A 7,798-nucleotide genomic window follows, 5' to 3' on the forward strand; every position below is an offset into this window, starting at 1 on the left:
ATGACAGTCTGATATGAAAATCTAATGCTGTTCTTCTGCTGTATTGCAATTTGCCAGATTATTTCTTCTGTGTATAATGGGGGAAATGGGAAATTGATTTTCAATGGGTGTAAAATTTGTGTTATATAAGATGAGAAAGTTCTGGAGACCCACTGTAAAACCTGGTACTTACAGTTAACAAAACAGTGTTGTGCAGTTCCAGATGTAGTTAAAAGAATAGAGCTCACTTTATGTGTTCTTACCACACACACACACACACAAGCACACACACAGAGGGAAATTTTTGGAGGTGATGGATATGTTTGGTACCTTCGTTGTGGTGACGGTATTATGGGTGTAAGTTGCATGCATATGTGTAAACTCATCAAGATGTATACATTAAATGTGTGCAATTTTTTGTATATCAGTTATACCTCAATAGAGCTAAAATTAAAAAAAAAAATCTTTCAAAACAAAAACCAGAAACAATGAAGTCTGCACATGATGCATGGCTAAGGCATTACTAATCAGTGATTAGTAATTGGGGCATTAGTTAGTGTCCCCCAAGTCTCTCAGATGTACTTTCAATGAAAGGTAAATTGTAATCCTAGTTTCACAAACAGCTAAGCTAGTTCAAAGAGGGTCATTTGAACACTGTCGATCAATGGGATTGGCTTGGAGTTGACATTCAAACACATAATAGCAAATATATACTTTGCAAGCATTTTACATGTATGTATAATTTACATACAATATATACCATGTCAAGCATTTTTCTAAGTGCTTTACAATAATCCTATAAGAGTATTGCTGATTTTATCTCCACTTTAAAGATAAGGAGTATGAGGCACAGAGAGTTTTAACATTCTTTTCTAAGGTCACACATGAGCAAGGATTGTTGGAACTTGGGATTCAAACCTGCACTGGCCCCAGAGTGCATGCATTGAGGAATTCTGCATGAATGGATCAGAACACAATTCAAAGGGGCAGTGTGACAGCCGTGGAAGTCCGTTGCTCACATCTCCATTCATTTGAGGAAGTTCAATACCTGTAGGCCTTAGCTATTTCAGGGTCCACAGACTGTGAATGGATGCCGCTCTCTTTCGGGGCAGTCCCCTGCCTCATCCATGAGATGAGCATATAGGACCCAAAGCGGGACTGCTGAAATCAGCAAGCTTTCTGGATGTAATGGGAGCTCCTTACTGGGTTAACAGAGCCTCTCAGATCTGCACGGTGGCCTGGGGCTGTCCCTGCTCGATCTTGCTTCCTTTCCATTCCTGCTTTCGCAGATGGTACCCCCAAGAAGCTCCTCGCACCAACTCTGTCTCAGCGTGCACTTCCCAGAGGAAGGAGCCGGCAATCCCGGCCAAGTGTCCGACTAAGATCTCATCCGCAAGGAAAGAGTTCGACACCGTAGTAACAAAAATCTGAACCTGAAGGAGATGAGTGCAGACCCCAGTGCGTCCAAGTTGTCTGACCAGATGGGGGTCAAGTACAAGCTGGAAGCTGGATGGCGTCACTGTGTCACTTTAACACTACACCACCAGCCTCAGGGTGCTTGGCCACTTCAGTGACAACGCCTTCACCCTCCCTGAAGAACTGATTTCAACCTTATGCTCGGATACCTGCTTTCTTTTTGTCATTTCAACAGCAGCAAAGGAATGAGCTCTGACTTAACCGCGGAACACTGACATTTGGGCAGTGGCAAGTGCTCCTTACTCCCCCAGCCCCGCTTAGAACACGACGCCCTGCGCCCCACGCGACTCCACAACTGAGCGGACACTTTCCCATGTAAAGAGGCAGACATTTTGCCTTTTCAAAAGGCCACTAGCCTTTTATGTTCCATCAAAAAAAAAAAAATAGAGGCTTTGTTTAATTGACTCCCTGGTAAAAATTAGAGAGTCATCTCGTTGGAAAGAGAGGAAGATGGCAACGCATTCGGACTTCTCTACCCTGGGTTCAGCCTCCTGGAAATCGAGGTAGATTGCAAATTATGGTTAAAAGATAAAGGCAGGAGATGATATGCAGTGTTTTAAGTTGTGTGAACAAGTATGAAAGACACCTTTAGGGAGAGACGTTGCACAGTCCTCACAGAGTAGACAGGCACACCGCCACGACAATGGCAGTGGTAGTTAAGCTCCTCTGATGGCAAGCGATAGATGGCAAGTCCAGCCTAGGGAAGCCAAAGGGAAGTCCTGGAAGAACATGGGGCTCAGAGATAGCACGGAAGGCTGGCAAGCGGGAGCCAGAGCGGTGATCATACAAGAACCGTATGACCAAGGAGCCTTGTTAGGGCGGGAAGAAAGTCCAACTACTTTCAGCGTTATTGTCCTTCTGTTCAAGACTCAAGTTCCAGGCAGAGAACAGCAGATTGGCCTAATTCGCGTCATTACCCAGTTCTTGGGGAGGAGTAGACAGGACTCCTGTTTATAATCCCAACAGACAGTAGCTGCTGGGGAAGAGATAATTCCTAAAAAGGAAATGAGGTTACTTTAAAAAAAAAAAAAGGAAACAAAAGAAGGAAACAAGTGCTGAATAGTCATATACCTTTACTTTTTTGAATATAATTTATTGTCAAATTGGCTAACATACAGTGTATACAGTGTGCTCTTGGTTTTGGGGGTAGATTCCCGTGAGTCATCACTTACATACGACACCCAGTGCTCATCCCAACAGGTGCCCTCCTCATTGCGTGTCACCTGTCTTCCCCTCTCCCCCATCAACCCTCAATTTGTCCTCTGTATTTAATAGTCTCCTATGTTTTGCCTCCCTCCCTCTCTGTTTGTAACTATTTTTTCATGGTCTTCTTTAAGTTTCTCAGATTCCACATATGAATGAAAACATGTGATGTCTGTCTTTCTCGGACTGACTTATTTCACTGAGCATAGTACCCTCTAGTTCCATCCATGTTGCTGCAAATGGCAGGGTTTCATTCTTTCTCGTTGCCAAGGAGGATTCCATTGTACATATAAACCACTTCTTCTTTATACACTCATCAGTTGATGGATATTTGGGCTCTTTCCCTAATGTGGCTGTTGTTGAAAGTGCTGCTATAAACATTGGGGTGCACGGGCCCCTCTGAATCAGCACTCCTGTATCCTTTGGATAAATACCTAGTAGTGCTATTGCTGGGTCATAGGGTAGGTCTATTTTTAATTTTTTGAGGAACCTCCACACTGTTTTCCAGAGCGGCTGCACCAGTTTGCATTCCCACCAACAGTGCAAGAGGGTTCCCATTTCTCCACATCTATAGTCTCTCCAGCATCTATAGTCTCCCAATTCGTTCATTTTAGCCACTCTGACTAGCGTGAGGTCGTATCTCGGTGTGGTGGAACCATCAAATAACTTGAACTATTTAATAAGTTATATCACTTTCCAGTTAGTACCAGTGAACAAATTCTTGAGGCCGATCAGCCTCCAGCTGAAGGCACAGAGTGCAAATAAGAGACACCTATTAGGACTATTGGATCAGTTCTTTGAGAAAGATATAGATAAATTAGAGTATCTTTTGTGGGAGGTGGGGGGGGTGGGGGGGAGTACCAGCATGGTAAGAGAACCATCCTGATAAAACCATAGGATAAAAATTATTATACAAAGAAGAGTTGAAGGAATAGGAATTTTTTGTCAGGAAGAAAAAGTCTCAGGAGAGAGAGCATAGCTGCCATCACATACTGGTCATGTGTCATTGGCTTTCTCTGTCTTCCCAAGGAGTAGATTTGAAACCAATGATGTTTGGAACCAAGGGGTAGATTTCAAGTAAATGAGATTGAGTTTCGATCTGCCTTCCCTGGATGCCAAATGCTAAAAGAATTCCTATTGTAAAGAAACAAAACAATACCAAAAAGTTAGAGCTGAGGTTGAGAAATTATACAAAAAGATAATTGAGCTTGATAGAACAATAGTAACAATAATGGCTATATCTTTAGCACATACTATATATGCTGGGCACTATGCTCTATTCCTTAAATATCCCTGCCTCTCAAACGTTCACACCCCAGCATCCTTAATGACAGAAGAAAGAGATTGCTTTCCTCCTGATCCACCCCTCCCGGAGTTGGGGGGGGGGGCGGGGAGGGCAATGCAAAAGAATCAGGGCAATGGTAAGATTGTCAGTAGTTCCCAGGTTCTATGTTAAAAATTTATGGGACTCTTTAGGCTGCTTCATAAGACATCAGTGTGTAAGTTTACAAAAAAAATACATTTTTTTTTTGTCACCAAAATTTAATTTGAAACAATGGGTGCTACCCTGTATTTACCATACGGGCTTGTGTAGGGGCCTCCTGGAGCATTATTGCATCAGTCTGTGGGTATGCATACTCTAGTTTCTGAAGGGAAGTCAAATATTTAGGAGAGAATTTTTTTTTTCATATTTAGAACTGTCTAAAGATGAATGGACCACCTAGGGCAACTTACACATGGACAAGATGACTTCTGGGCCACTAAGGGTGAGTTCAAAACCAAGCCTGTGAACAGGAATAGAGTCCTTCAATCACTCCTTTCATTTATCCATCAGAGGTTCTCTCAACCCCTGTCCTTCAGAATTGGACCGGAAGGTCCAAGCATAGTGGCCGTGGCCAGCAGAGGGGAAAATAGCAAAAGGTCAAGGACCCATAGAAGTTGCCAAAAGGCTACCAAGTAGACTTCCTGACAGATAGGAGGAAACCCCTACTTTGCTACCGAACTAAATATGCGCTAAGTCCCATTTCTCCCATTCTTACAGTACCCCTTAATATGTGTACCGTAAAACTTATATTATTGAGCCAACAAAAATATTACATTTCCTAAATTATTCAAAGAGTTTGGAGCTGGAAGGAATCTTGAGATTAAGGTAGTCTAACTGTTGCGGGGTGAACTGGGGAGACCCGGGCCCTGGGGCCTCAACCCAGCCAGGCCCTGAGGAATCGTGGAAGCTTCCTGATCTTGTCACCAGAAAGAATTCACAGCGGCACAGTGGATGAGTAATACACATGGGAAAGTTTATTAAAGCAAAAGGTACACTCTGGAGAGAGAGAGCAGGTGAGACCCACAGAGAGAGAGAGAGAGAGAGAGAGAGAGAGAGAGCGCTGTGTCCTCAGGGTTTGGGTTTCTATCTTTTATCAGCAGTTGTTAACTAGGGGAGGAATGTTCATCACTTAGGGCCAGGAAACAGGGTTTCAGCTTTTTCTTCCTGATTTGGTCAGGGGTTTCCTGTCATGGCACCACATCTTGGGCCTGTCTGGTTGGATGTGGCTTCTTGCGGAGAGCTGCCAGGACAGGCTCTGACTGTCCCAACAGCCAACCATGACTTCGTTGCTGACCTCCAGCTGTCCTATTAGAACCTAGCTAAATGCCTACACCTAGGTGTCCTATTGGAACCTAGCTAAATGCCTACTCTAACCTAGCCTCCCTCCTTTGACAGTCGAGAAAGCTGAATTCCTATCAAGTAAACTGGCTTCACTGACATCACACAGCTTTAGGGGCAGAGTTGGGCCGTTTTATTTCCTAGTGGAGTACTGTTTTTGCAATGACGAGGTGGACAATAATGGAAGGAGGAGCTTTAAAATGGCACGCTCAAGGCACAGCCCACGTCCTGGCCCTGTGACCTTGAGCAAGTTGTTTATCCTTTCTGATCCTCAGTGTCTTGTCTGGAAGTGGGAATAATACCCACTTCAGCGGATTCCTCTGAGAATTTAAAGAGGGGATGTTTGCAAAGCAGTTAGCAGAGTGCCAGGCAAACAGAGGTTGCCTACAAAACTACTTTTGTTCTCCAATTTCCAGCCTTTCTTGCTTGGTTGTTTCCCAAGCCTTCCTGCTGATACGGCCCCCATGGTTTTAATCAGAAGCAGGGACTTCCCTCTCTTGTTTCCAAATCATACGATTGAGAGAGAGACACACACACACACAGAGGGAGGGGGAGAAATGGAGCCAATGCAATGAAATATTAACAGTTGGGGAAACTGGGTGAGGAGAATCTCGCGTTTGTAGTTGACTTGCACGTGTTCTTTTTAAGTTGGAAATCTTTGCTGAATAGTTTTTAACAGAAAGATAAACCCCACACCACTGCACGTTGTTCTTCTTCCATTCCAAAGCCCTATTGCATAGCAACTGGACTAAGGTTCTTAACCCCACATGCGTCTGAAACTCCATATTGATAAGTGCGCCCTCCCAATCCCTTCTGTTCTAGAGGAAGTTAGGTTTGTGATTCCTCTTTCAGTTGTCAAACACATGAAACAAAGAGGAACTGTACCCAGGCCTCGGGCACAGGCTGGAGCTCAGAAGTGCCTCGGTTTGAATGATAAAGATACGGTTATCCTGTGTCAACCACTGATAAGATGAGGTCACGAGCTAAATTGGAAAAGTCCCGATGTTCGGGAAAGTAATCGAGACTCTCTGTTTCCAAAATAGTACAGAATCCAGCTGAGAAGAAACCCAAATCAGTTTCCCTTTCACAGTGATTTAATGCCGCAGTTGAAAAAAAGAAATTGATTTTGGAAGACATGTCCACCAGCAAATGAATCAGATACACGTTTTTCTTCATCTGATAAAGCCCCAAGATCCTGGTCAGCCATCCATTTGGTAAGCAGAGATGGCTCCTAAGTGCATTATTTTTAAGTTTAGGAAGAGCCCTCTGTGTTTTGACATTTAAGTAATCTGTGGACCTTTCTACAAGGGGAAAGGAGAACAATAGTGGTATCATCCTGATGAGCATTTTTTTCCTCTCGGCAACACCATCTTATGTGTTGTTCCTTGACGCATAAGGTGGGAGTGCAAGGATAAATCCAAAGCAACTTCCCTGCCCTCAGACCTCAGCCTATAAGTCATTCATTCACTCGCTTAGATAATAAGAACTTGCTGAGTTGCTCTTAACGCCCAATTTGCTGTGCTAGAAGTTGGCTTCCTGCTCTCAGTGGATTCACAGCCTAGTGGAGAAGACACACATGAGCAAGCGGTTATAGGGAAGGTGGTAAGTTCTCTGTCCAGGTGCTGTGGGGAAACACGCGAGAGGGGCTCCACCCAGCCTAGTGGGGGCTTCCCAGGGAAAGTTGCATCTAAGCCGAGACCGGAAAGCCAAGGAAGAGTAAAGCAGGCCAGTTGAGCAGAATGTTTTCCAGACAGAAGAGACACTGTGTCTAATTATCCGGAGGCTAGAAATTCCAAGGAAGGGTGGGATGAGGGGAATAATGAGACTAGGAGACAGACTGAAAACGCCAGATGCCATGCAAACGCCCTTGCATGGAGGACAGGACCCCTTTCAACATGGTCCACATGGCTGCTTTCCTTGGCTTTGCTCTGACACACAGCCTTTCCCCTGGTGATAAGACTGCCTGGATCAAGTTGACTTTGGGAAAACATGTTCTGAGGGTACGACTCTTCTTTGGTGCCTTTTCCCTCCCCTGTTCAAGTCTGTTCCTCGATTTTGATATTATAGCAGAAATAATTACCATTCATGGAATATTTCATACGTGCCTGGCACTCTCTTAAGTGCCTGACAAGCATTATTAAACCAATTCTCAAAAATGACCCTAGGGGCGCCTGGGTGGCTCAGTCAGTTGAGCATCAGACTCTTGATTTCAGCTCAGGTCATGATCTCAGAGTTTCATGGGTTCAAGCCCCGTATCTAGCTCTGCACTGACAGCACAGAGCCTGCTTGGGATTCTCTCCCTCCTCTCTCTCTCTCTCTCTCAGAATAAATAAATAAACTTAAAAAATGGTTAAAACATAAACCCAAGGGGTGTTATTATTTCCCCTATTTTACAAATAAAGAAATTTGGGATTACATACGCCAGCTAGCTAACTTTCCTAAGGTCACAGTACTAATCAACAGCAGATAATAGATTCC

At 44.1% G+C, this 7,798-nt stretch overlaps 1 pseudogene; it reads left to right on the forward strand.

Moving 5' to 3' along the window:
• LOC109492275 overlaps positions 1-7,036 on the forward strand; it is a 43,030-nt pseudogene extending 35,994 nt beyond the window's left edge.
• Positions 7,037-7,798: the final 762 nt, after the last annotated feature.

The sequence above is a fragment of the Felis catus genome, chromosome D1 (assembly GCF_018350175.1).
Source record: "Felis catus isolate Fca126 chromosome D1, F.catus_Fca126_mat1.0, whole genome shotgun sequence".
In the NCBI taxonomy this organism is placed as follows: Eukaryota; Metazoa; Chordata; class Mammalia; order Carnivora; family Felidae; genus Felis; species Felis catus.